General features: G+C 35.9%; 1 protein-coding gene across 3 annotated transcripts in view; it reads left to right on the top strand.

The window, feature by feature from the left end:
• Positions 1-12893, top strand: part of FRS2 (fibroblast growth factor receptor substrate 2) — a 116687-nt gene that overhangs the window by 60521 nt on the left and 43273 nt on the right. The window contains exon 4 of one of the 3 annotated variants that reach the window (XM_059402483.1): positions 1738-1784. The exons of the other annotated variants lie outside the window; for them this stretch is intronic. The gene's annotated coding sequence lies outside the window, so the exon portion shown is untranslated. The remainder of the gene's footprint in view (positions 1-1737; positions 1785-12893) is intronic. 3 annotated transcript variants of the gene reach the window in all.

Here is a 12893-nt window from a genome sequence, read left to right as displayed (position 1 = left end):
TAATAAAATTCACCCCTTTAAAGTGTAAAATTCAATTTTTAAAATATTCCCAAAATTGTATAACCATCTCCACTGTCTAATTCTAGAGCATTTCATTATCCTCAAAAGAAGTCCTGTACCCACCAGCAATCACTCGCTATTCTCCCTTAACCCATCCCTGACAACCAGTTATTTATTTTCTCTATGGATTCAACTATTCTGGGCATTTCCTGTAAATAGAAATATATAATATGGGACCTTTTTTGTCTAGGATCTTTCACTTAGTGTAATGTTTTCGAAGTTTATTCACATTGTAGCCAGTATCAGTACATCTTTCCTTTTTTGGCGGACTATTATTACATTATGTGGATATACCACATTTTGTTTATGCATTAATCAGTTGACACACATTTGGATTATTTCCATTTTTTGGCTATTATGAATACTGCTATGAATCTCCAAATAACTAGTTTTTGCATACACAGATTTTTCAGTTATTTTGGTTGTGTGTCTAGGAATAGAATTGCTGAGCTCATATGGTAACACTGTATTTAACCTTTTTAAGATCTGCCAAAATGTTTTCCAAAGCAGTTGCACCATTTTACAGTCCCATAACAGTGTGTGAGGGTTCTAGTGTCTCCCCATCTTGGCCAACACTTGCTGTTGTCTGTCTTTTTGATGATAGCCATCCTAGGTGGTGTGAAGTGGAATTTGTGGTTTTGATGTGCATTTTCCCAATGACTGACTAGTGATGTTGAGCATTTTTTCCTGTGCTTATTGGCCTTTTGTATAACTTCCTTGGAAAAAGGTATATTTAGAGCTTTTGTCCATTTTAAAATTGAGTTGTCTTGGGGTACCTGGGTGGCTCAGTCGGTTAAGCATCTGCCTTCGGCACAGGTCATGGTCTCAGGGTCCTGAGATCGAGCCCAATGTTGGGCTCTCTGCTGCCGGGAGCCTGCTTCTCCCTCTCCCTCTGCCTTCTGGTACTCTCTGTCTCTCTGTCAAATAAATAAATAAAATCTTTGAAAAAAAAATTGGGGCATATGGGTGGCTCTGTTGGTTAAGTGGCTGCCATTGGCTCAAGTCATGATCCCAGGGTCCTGGAATCAAGCCCCCCACCCTCACCCCACATCGGGCTCCCTGCTTGGTGGAGAGTCTGCTTTTCCCTCTCCCTCTGCCTGCCGCTCTGCCTACTTGTGCTCTCTTTGTCAAATAAATAAATAAAATCTTTTTAAAAAATCTGTTAAAAATTGAATTGTCTTTTTATTGTTGAGTTGTAAGAGTTCTCTATATATTCTGGATGTTAGACTCTTCAGATATATGGTTTCCACACATTTTCTCTAGCTCTTTTGTCTTTTTATTTTATTTCATTGTGTCCTTTAAAGTGCAAAAGTTTTTTATTTTGATGAAGTTCAATTTATCTTTTTTTCTTTTGTTGTTTGTGATTTTTGGTATCATATCAAAGTAACTTTTGCCTAAAGGTAATGAAGATTTGTGTGCTGAAAGCTTTATGTTTTAGCTCCTACATTTAGGTTTTAGATCCATTTTGAGTTAATTTTTATATATAGTAAAAGGTGGAGGTCCCAATTTATTATTTTGCAATTGGAAATCCAGAGGTCCCGGTACATGTGTTGAAGAGACTATTCTTTCTATTTGAAATTATCTAGGCTGCTCTTTTGAAAATCAGTTGACTATAAATGTATTTACTTATTTCTAGATTCTCAGTTTTGTTTCATTTGATCCATATTTCTCTTCTAGCCTGTACCACACTTGGTGATTTGATGCTTGATGACAGTAGCTTTAATGTAAGTTTTGAAATTGGAAAGTGTGAGTTCTAAATCTTTTTGATGCATTTTTAATAGATTGTATTTTTTCTAAAAACTTTTCAAAAATCTTTCCAAACTTTCAAATTTATTATCACTAAATTGTCCACAATATCCTCTGATCAGCTTAATCCCTATAACATCTGTAAAGTTTCCTTTTCCTTTTTATTAGTTTGTGTTATCTTTTTCCCAACTAGTTTTTCCAGAGGTTTATAATTTTAATTACTCTTTCAGAGAATGAACTTCTAGTTTATCATCTTGTTTTAAATATTTTCTGTTCTTTTAGGGCCTGCTATTATTTCTTTCTTAGAACTTTTAGGTTTTTGGTTTTTTTCTCTCCTTTTACAAAGACTTGAATTTGGGTTTTTAGTGCTTAAATTTGCTTCTGAGTATCATTTGAGCTGCCTTTCTACAAGTTTTGATATATAGTATTTTTGTGTATTTCCATTAAAAAAACCTCTTATTTGCCTCAGGAATTATTACAAAAGCATATATTTAATTTCAACGTAGTTAGCTTGTAAATATAATTTCTGTGATGTGTTCCAAGTTGATTTCTTCATGGTCACAGACCATAATCTAATTTGTAGAGACTAACTGTAAGACCTGGTATTTGACTGATTTTCATGAATGTTTATATGCATTTGGAAAGAATGTGAAATCAGTTGTTTAGTATAGTACTTCATATATGTTTGTGAGCTTGTTAGCTGTTCTACGTACATCTTTCATGGTTTGCTTAGGTGTTGTTTGGATTTGGGTTTGGTTTGATTTTGGGACTTATCAGTTTCTATGCTGAGAAAGGCATATTAATGCCTCTCGCATGGTGGTAGGTTTGGCAGTTTCTTCTCTAGATGTGGTAATTTTTGTTTTATGTATTTTGATTCTGTGCTATTAAGTACTTACATTTCGAATTTTTTTCTTTTAAGTCGAAGTTTTTGTTGGATTGAAAGGCCATATTCAAAACTATTTTGCCTTATAGTTTTGTTTTTTGTGGTTGGCTGTTTTCTTGGGTTAATATATCTGTTCTAGGGTTAATAGTATTTTTCATCCTTTAGCTTTTCATTGGTCCTGTATTTTAGTTTGTGTCTTGTAAACAGGGTATGGTTAAATTGTGTTTTGTTCTGAATGACAATATTTTTTACAGGAATTTCAGTCAGTTGTGATACTGGTAGATTTAGATTGATTTCTGTCTTGTGATCTGTTTTTCCTCCTCGCCTTTTTTCCTGTTCTTCCAGTCTTTTGTTTGGAGTTAATGTGTTTGAAGCCTGTTTTCACATTTCAGTCCCCCTAACATCTTGCACACATGTACTCTTGTTTGTAAATTAATGTTATTTATTTTTTCAGTGGTTGCTCTAGCCTTTTTAAGAAGTCCTTTCTAAAAGGAAGAGTTTAAATCAGTATCTTTAATCTATCCTTGAATAATGTAATAACTTAAAATGCTCTGATTGTCTTCCTTCCAGAAATCTATAACACTATTGTCTATTACTTGAGTTTTAATATATTTATCTCTTGCATATATAAAAAAATTTTATGGGGCGCCTGGTGGCTCAGTGGGTTAAAACCTCTGCCTTCGGCTCAGGTCATGATCCCAGGGTCCTGGGATCGAGCCCTGCATTGGGCTCTCTGCTTGATAGGAGCCTGCTTCCCTTCCTCTCTCTCTGTCTGCCTTTCTGCATGCTTGTGATCTGTCGAATGAATAAATAAAATCTTAAAAAATTTTTTTAAACATTATTATTTTAGATAGTTGATCTTTGTTTACTGTTTCCTTGGTGCATTATCTGAGACCTTCCATATGAAACAATTTTTTTCTACCTGAAGTACATTCTTTAGAATTTTTTTTTTTTTAAAGATTTTATTTATTTATTTGACAGAGATCACAAGTAGGCAGAGAGGCAGGCAGAGAGAGAGAGAGAAGCAGGCTCCCTGCTGAGCAGGGAGCCCGATGCGGGACTCGATCCCAGGACCCTGAGATCATGACCTGAGCTGAAGGCAGCGGCTTAACCCACTGAGCCACCCAGGTGCCCTAGAATTTATTTTAATGAAAGTCTTTTGGTGAAGGTGAATGACAGTGTATGTGTTTTGTTTTTTTAATCTGAAGATGTGTTTATTTCATCTGCATTCTTGAAAGATAATTTCACTGTGTATTGAATTCTAAGTTTTCTCATCACATTGAAGACATTATTTTGATGTTTTGACTGCCACTGTTGCTGTTGAGAAGTAAAATTGCCCTCCCTTTGAAAATAATCTGTTATTTGACTGTTGTTTTTTTTTTAAGATTTTTATTTATTTATTTGATAGAGAGAGATCACAAGTAGGCAGAGAGAGGAAGGGAAGCAGGCTCCCTGCTGAGCAGAGAGCCCGACTCGGGGGGCTCGATCCCGGGACCCTGAGATTATGACCCGAGCTGAAGGCAGAGGCTTTAACCCACTGAGCCACCCAGGCGCCCCTATTTGACTGTTTTTTAAGCCTTTTCCCATCCTTTAGTGTTCCTAGTTTTATAGAATGTATTAAAATTTTTTTGACTTTATTTTTTATTTTATTATTTGTAATTCTACTTGGGATTCTTTGGGCTTCCTGGATCTGAGGACATCTTTGAATAATTATGTTAAATTCTTGACCATTATATCTCTGAGTAATGTCCATTATTTTCTTTATTTTCTCCTTCTGTTTTTTTCCCCCATCAGGGACAGTTTTTCTTCAGAACTTAAGTACTCAGCTTCTTATGTGGACTTTGGCAGAGGTCATGGGGAAGCATCTTAGGGTGGGGATGTTTGGTCCTTCCATGCATCATGAGAATAATTCTTTTTTTTTTTTTTTTAAAGATTTTGTTTATTTCATTTGACAGACAGAGATCACAAGTAGGCAGAGAGGAGACAGAGAGAGAGGAAGGGAAGCAGGCTCCTGGCCGAGCAGAGAGCTCGATGTGGGGCTCGATCTCAGGACCCTGAGATCATGACCTGAGCCAAAGGCAGAGGCTTAACCCACTGAGCCACCCAGATACCCCCATGAGAATAATTCTTGATTTTCTTGTTGTGAATGGTACAGTTCACACAGTAATATAGTTCTGCATACAGTTTAGGAACTACATAGGCAGTGAAATCACTCACTCTAGAAATGGTCTCTGATGTCTCTACTATATTTCCAGTGATGAACTTTTTTTTTTTTTTTTTTTTTTAAGATTTTATTTATATGTTTGTCAGAGAGAGAGAAAACACAAGCAGGGTGAGTGGCAGATGGAGGTAGAAGCAGAGTCCCTGCTGAGCAAGGAGGCTGATGTGGGTACTTGATCCCAGGACACTGGGATCATGACCTGAGCTGAAGGCAGATGCTTAACCAACAGAGCCACCCAGGTGTCCCCAGTGATGAACTTCTAAATGACCTTGTCCTTTGCTGCAGCCCTGTTTTGACAAAGCTGTTTTACCTCCTTTTCATGGTCATCTTGGAAACAAGGGCTCTATAACTGATGACATATATTAGGCCTTCTTATTCTAATTTCCACATTTCTTACCCCTTTTCATCTTTTCCTTCTCTACAAATTTATTTAAATTTTATTTAAGAGCTTGCCTGTAGTTATAAATACTTACACAAGATTTTTTTTTCCTTCCTTCTACCAACACCAAGGTCAAGCAGGCAAGTGTGCTTGTTCTCAGCGTCTGCTAAGTAAGTTTACTGTTCATTCAGCTTTGCTTTGCAGTATAGTCTTCTGAATTTTCAGCTACATGCAAAGTTCTTTAATTACATTCCCCATATTGGAGAGTCTCAGGGTATACAGCCTGTCTCCAGCACTGTAGTTTTCAGAATAGTTGTGAGGTAACCTGAAAGTCAAGAGCCAGCTTCCAGGGCTTCTCTGTACATTTGTGCCAAATTAGGAAATTTAAAAATAGTAAGGAAATATTTATACAGCATTCTAGATTTAGGCAGTAGATCCAGTCTGAGCATTTAACCTACCATGTTGCCAGAAATGGAAATCCTTGATCTCTTTCAAATAAACATACATTTTAGGTAAGATTTATGTAATAAATACGGCACAGAATTCCCACCAGCAGGCCTCCATTTAAAAAAAGCTCCTAACTTTTAAGTTTGGACAATTCATTCCTTTTTTTTTTTTTTTTTTTTTTTAATGTGTAAGCTAAAATAAAATGTTTCTGATTTAACCAACTTAAGTTCTGTTTTAAGTTGGAAAAGATGGGTTTTACTGAGCTTGCTTAATATCTGGGGCAGTGGGAACAGTACAGCTTCTTTTATGTGGGGAGCCCTTAATGTGAGTAGCAATAAGATAAGGAAAAAGGTAAGTATACCCAGGTATTCTGAATTATAGTGAAAGAACAGTTGTACCATTCATTTCCCCTTCAGTGCAGATGATTCGTAGAAAGTTGGGGACAGCATTATAGTCCATCTTTGTCTTCCAAATTGACTGTTAAAAGAAATTTGTTAGACTGTTGGAGCAGATATGTGAGGGCACACCAAGCATGACCATATTTAATATGAAACAAAAAAGAAAAACTTGGTTAGGATTTTGACCCTAGTTTTTTTTCTTTTGGAAAAAATGATACTGGTAGCACCTTATTCTTGCAGAGGTTTTCCCTTTCTGGGAGTACTGTAGCTTCATTTTTCCTTGAGGCCAGGAAGCCAGTCTTTCGGCTACTTGAATCTCCTAGAAACAGCCTTAAAGCTTTACTTTTCTGTTGAGAGAAAACTCCGAAAAGATTTATCTTCTCTGAGACTAGTAATATTGATATATTTTTTCTTCTTTTGTTTATTAACATGAAGAATTATTTTGGTTTTTCTAATATTAAACCAACCTTTGACATTGTTTGCTATGCTAGTATTTTAGGAATTTTTGCACCAATATTCATGAAGGACATCAGCCTCTAATATTCTTTTATTGTGCTATGCGTGGTATCAAGGTTATACAAGTCTTAAGATGAGTCAGAGAGGATATCTTTATTTTCTAGGATATATTATGTAAAATTATTTCTTAATTGCATGTTTGATAGAATTCATCTGTGACGCCATCTAGGCCTAGAATTTCTTTATGAGAGGATTTTTTTTATTCCTAATGGAATATTTTAAGATTTTTAAGACTATTCATATTTTTGCTTCCTTTTGAATTAGATTAGGCAAGTTAATTTTTTCTAGGAATTTATCTATTTCACCTAAAATCTCTGATTTTTTGGTATGATATTATTGTAATATTATCTTATCCTTTGACTAATTTTGAGTACTGTTCAGACTGTACTGGGGACCTATGTGGGCCCCTGATATCAGATGGTCTGGAAAGTCAAAACTATCTTCATAATTTTCTACTGTGTTGACATTTGCAATGCTGCTCTAAAAGCAATGGTGAGTAAAACTGCTAACACCTGAACACAGATGAAGGCGGTGGCACCAAACCAATTATTAATGTTTTTTCTTTGTCATACATTCATAGTTTCTTTTTTTTTAATATGCAGTTTAAAAAATAAAGAAATAAAAAAAATCTAGTTTTATTTAAGAATGACCTTGATGTGGGGTGCCTGGGTGATTCAGTTGGTTAAGTGTCTGCCTTCAGCTCAGTTCACGATCCCAGGGTCCTGGGATTGAACCCTGCATTGGGCTCCCTGCTCAGCCTTTCCCACTGCCCTTCCTCCCCTTAAAAAAAAGAATGCTCTTTTTTTTTTTTTTAAAAGATTTTTAAAATTTATTTATTTGAGATAGAGAAAGAATGCGAGTATGAGAGGGGACAGGTCAGAGGGAGAAACCAGCTCCCTGCTGAGCAGGGAGCCCCATGTGGGACTCGATCCCGGGACTCCAGGATCATGACCTGAGCTGAGCGCAGACGCTTAACAGACTGAACCACCAAAAATATTAATTTTATTAGATCTCGACTTTGAGTACTCGTTCTGTGTACTAAAGCATGATAGTCATCTTCAGAAAAAGTGCTTGTTCAACCAAGGTGTGAGCTAAACTAGCTGCTTTTTTCTGTAAAATCTCCTCCTCCCCCCCCAAAGAAAAAGTGAAAGTTTTTGGTTATTTGAACTAATGTATTTGAGATTTGTTTTTCTTAAAAATGAACTAAGTGCGCCTAACACTTCAAAAAAACAGCTGTATTTGTAGCCAATCTTAAAATAAAATTTTCAAGTAAAATTTGGCATTTTGGAAAACTTGTACCTAATACTCTGAGCTTGACAGCTTCCCAGATACTTAAAGGCTTTTCTTGTGAAGTGGGTATTGATATTAAAGAATGGAATTTTATTTTCTTTGTATTGTATTCTGAATTGTGTCAATTTGGAACACCTGCATAGCTCATTGAATCAGTATTTTCCAGGTGTCCAGTGTGTAATGATACTAAATCACATAAGGGTCAAAGATCCATTCAAAGTGCAAGGTAAATCAATGGATTTTAATGTCATAGAACATGAAAAGTTCATTGCTAGGGTTTTAGAATCCACAGTGTAATTAGCCTTCAGGAAACTACCATTTGTTGAGTTCTGGTATAGTTTCAAGAATATCAACATTTTTTTGAAATAATGATTAAAATATTATCTTCCCCAACTGTGTATCTGCTGTGAGGCTAGATTTTCTTCATATGCTTCTATACTTTAACCAAAACAGCATATTGCAGAATCAGCCTTAAGAAACTAGCTGTCGGGGTGCCTGGGTGGCTCAGTGGGTTAAAGCCTCTGCCTTGGCTCAGGTCATGTTCCCAGGGTCCTGGGATCGAGCCCCAAATCAGGCTCTCTGCTCAGCAGGGAGCCTGCTTCCTCCTCTCTCTGCCAACTTGTAATCTCTGTCAAATAAATAAATAAAATCTTAAAATAAAAAAAAAAAGAAACTAGCTGTCCTCTATAAGGCCAGAAATTATAGATATTTGCAAAAATATGTCACTTGTCTTATCAAGTTTTTTGGAAAATAAGTTTTTTTAAAAAGTTTTTTTTATACAGATGTACTTTATGTTAACACCTCATAAGCTTATCCTTTTAAATAAATTAATTAATATTTTAAACATTTCTCACATTTAACTTCTAATTTGGTAAGTGTCAAGAGATAATCCAGTTAAAAGCTCTTTGAAAAGGGATGCCTGGGTGACTCAGCTGGTTAAGCGGCTGCCTTCTGCTCAGGTCATGATCCCAGCATCCTGGGATTGAGTCCCACATCGGGCTCCTTGCTCAGCAGGGAGCCTGCTTCTCCCTCTGCCTCTGCCTGCCAGTGCTCGCTCTCGCTCCTCTCTCTCTCTGACAAATAAATAAATAAAATCTTTAAAAAAAAAAAAAAAGCTCTTTGAAAAATTTCTCAAATAAGTTTTAGAAGTATAAAGGGATCCTGAGACCAGAAAGTTGCTGACTTGCTTGCTGACCTACAGAAATCATAATGACATATCATTTGTATTTCTGACATTATGCATTTGTCCCCCTTTCGTTTTTCAAAATAAAAGGACATGTCCCAATTATATATATAATATATATAAATTAGTCTCCTTTATGGTTTTCAGCTTATTTTCAAAATCTGTAAAATGATGATAAATACATCTGTAATTGCATTAACTAATTTTAAAACTCCATAGGTCCAGTACAGTCTGTGCATGGATGTATTTCTATATTTTGTTACACAAGTTACCCCAAAATAACATAAAATTCAGTTAAAAACAGGCCCTTTCGGAAGCAGTGACATCCCAGTGGCAAGAGCACACCTGGTTCCCAGATCTTGGTTTCTAATACAGTTCTCTATGAAAAGAAACCAGGGGTCCTTGGAGAAAAGACTGATTCAAGGACTGGGGCAAAGAATATATAAGATCAGCCTAGAGTATCTTGTAGTACCAAAAAGTAAGAAAGTGCTTAAACAAACTCAAAATGATGGGATTATGTCAAAGGAACATAGGAGCCAACTGAAAGAAGTTCCAGTGGTAAAAGGTGGAAAATTTTGAGCGAGAAAATAAGTGTAATGTAGTATTGGATCATAACCCAAAGTATAAAAAAGATACCCATGGCTCCATATGGTATAAATAAGTTGTTGAAGAAATAAATGGTGAAGAGACAAATTTCTTGTGCAAAAGAACTCCAAATAATTGATGTTGATAGTCCATCTTCAGCAAGGTAGAGTGGAACCTCACTCTTCGAGTGTGGGCTCTGTGCATGGTGACTTCCTTTTAAAGAGTACACTAATGAAAGGAGATTAGGAGGAGTAACTTCACAGTGGAGAAATCTGGTAAACACTACCTTAGCCAGGTCAGTAGTGATAAGTCATACTGGTAGTTTGTTCCACAAGATGTGCTGTAATGAAAATGACACTTTACCTCCTTGATCTTCCTCCCCAAAACCCATGACTCCAGTCTAATCATGAGAAAAACACCAGAGAAATCGCAGGAGAGGGACATTCTACAAATTACTTGACCAGTATTCCTTGAAACTGTCAAGGTCATCAAAAACAAGGAAAATCTGAGAAACCGTAGCTATAAGGAGCCTAAGGGGGAATAACTAAATGTAATATGGTATCCTGAATAAGATCCTGCAAGAAAAAAAAGCATATTATGTGAAAATTAAGGGAATTCGAATAAAATATGGATTTTAGTTAATAATTATATATCTATATTAGTTTATTAATTGTAGCAAATGTACCATACTAAACCAACATGTTATTAACGTGTAACACCAGCTGTGGAGTCAATCTAGGGATTCTGTACTATCCTCTCATTTTATCTCCAAATCTGAAACTGTTATAAAAATAAAGTTTATTTAAAAAAAAAACAAAACAAAACCAAGTTCCTTAAGTACGTTTTTAAACCCAGAAATCATGTACTTAACAACAACTTACACCAGGTTTTTGCTTATATTCCACTCTTAAAAACATATTACTCCTGGAGCAACCCAAGTTTTTGAAAGTCTAGTAAAAGAACAGTTTGCTTAAGGGTATTGCATAATTGATTCTTATAAACAGACCCAGCATTTATTATGTTGTATTTAATGCCAGCTTTTGGCATACTCACAAGTAGTAGAAAGTTGTATTTATTGATCTTAAGTTCTTTTTAGTATCATTTTAAATTTTTTATCTTTAAATCAAAGTTTTTATTAAAAAATATTGACCATACCTTTGAATGTATAATTTGTTATTTGAAAGCTCTCTCTTATTCTTTGATATAATCTTATGACATTTTTTGTTAAAGATTTATTTGTTTGAGAGAGAGTGTGCCCACAGGTTTGCAGGAGGTGGGGATTGTGGGCCAGAGGTGGAGAGAGAGGGAGAGAATCTCAGGCAGATTCCCTGCTGAGTGTGGAGCCCTACCTCACAGCCCTGAGATAATGACCTGAGCTGAAAGCAAGAGTCTGTCACTTAAGCAACTGAACTGCCCAGGAGTCTAAATCTTACCATATTTTTAATTAATTTTTTATTTGAGTGTAGTTAATACACAATGTTACATTAGTTTAATCTTAACACATTTTTAATAATTTAAAGACTACTGGGGGTGCCTGGGTGGCTCTGTCGGTTAAGCATCTGCCTCTGCCCAGGGTCCTGGGATCGAGTCCCGTATCAGGCTTCCTGCTCAGTGGAGAGCCTGCTTCCCCTCTCTCCCTCTGCCTGCCACTCCTCCTGCTTGTGCTCTCTATCCCTCTGTCAAATAAATAAACAAAATCCTCTTAAAAAAAAATAAATAAAATAAAGAGTAGTGGTTTTAAATGATAAATTATTTCTCTGTTTTTCAGAATAAATTTGCCTTAGACACTTGAGTGGTGATTTGATTATCTTTTTATTACTAAAGCAGGTGTCACTGGGGCCATATATTAGGAAAATAGCATTTATTGCCTCCAACCCACCTATTTTCCTGTTAGGGGGGTGGGAGTGGGGAATCGTGTACTGGATATTTTTCCCTACTAACATACTTAGTTTTGACAAAATAGACATATAAATTTGTAGCATTTTAATTAAAAACTGAAAATGTACATGCTAATAGACCCAATCTTAAACAGTTGCAACCGTGTCAACAAGAGGAACACAGCCTTATTTTGTTAGCTTTACTTTTGGTTTATTTGTAGATAGAAGAAGAAAAGGAGGAGCCCTTTTGTCCTTTGAATTTTTAAGCAGATTTTTTGAATTAGCTAGTGTAAAGAGAGAAAATATTTGAAGAACCTAACTAATATTAATAGCTAAACTGTTTCAGTAGCCTGTGATATTCCAGACCCCTGCTTTCTACTTACATAATCGTATTCCTCTTTTAGCAGAAGTATCTACCAAATAACAATACCAAAGAAATACCAAATATTAGACCAAAGATATTGGTATTGGAATTGCATATGGCAGGTAATTCAGACGTTATGCAAAGAACATACTAATTTGTTAGGCATCTTTTGATGTTAAAAATTACAAGAGCTTAGGGAAAGATTCAGGATCAGAAATCCAACATAAATAGTAGTCTCAACCCTAGAAGTCTATTCACCTTTACCTATGTCTATGCCAAGACTGTAGAACTTAAAGGAGTGATGTAGCTTGGTGAATGAAAATAATATGGCTTGGATAATGATTTTGTGGTAATCGAGTTGCCCAGTTAGACTCTTCAGGTATCACCTCTGCTGTAACTGCCGTCCTAATGACAGTCTTTGAATCTGTGTAGTAGGAGAAGGAGGACATCTGGTGCCACCCAAGTCTTGTGAGTATAGTTGCTCATTTTGACAGCCATGGGATGACATTGCTTCTGAGAGAAATTTTGTGGTACTATATGTTAAATTTTAAAGCATTTTTCATGAAATAACTGTCAGGGTTCAGACCAATCTAAGTAATAAATTTTGAGCTCCATTTAAAAAAATAATCTTAAGAAGTAACTATTAAGTAACATGTTAATTAGTTAAAATGTAAGATTATTTGGTTGTAGTTTTTTTTTTTTTAAGATTTTATTTATTTATTTGGCAGAGACAGAATGAGAGAGGGAACACAAGCAGGGGGAGAGGGGAAGGGAGAAGCAGACTTCCTGCTGAGTGAGGATCCTGATGTGGGGCTCGATCCCAGGACCCTGGGATCATTACCTGGGCCAAAGGCAGACACTTAATGACTGAGCCATCCAGCTGCCCCTTGGTTGTAGTTTTTTTTTTTTTAAGATTTTATTATTTATTTGACAGAGATCACAAG

This window comes from Mustela nigripes, chromosome 6 (assembly GCF_022355385.1).
Source record: "Mustela nigripes isolate SB6536 chromosome 6, MUSNIG.SB6536, whole genome shotgun sequence".
Classification (NCBI taxonomy): Eukaryota; Metazoa; Chordata; class Mammalia; order Carnivora; family Mustelidae; genus Mustela; species Mustela nigripes.
The sequence above is the reverse complement of the archived record's forward strand: the minus strand, read 5'-3'. Positions and strand labels throughout refer to the sequence as shown.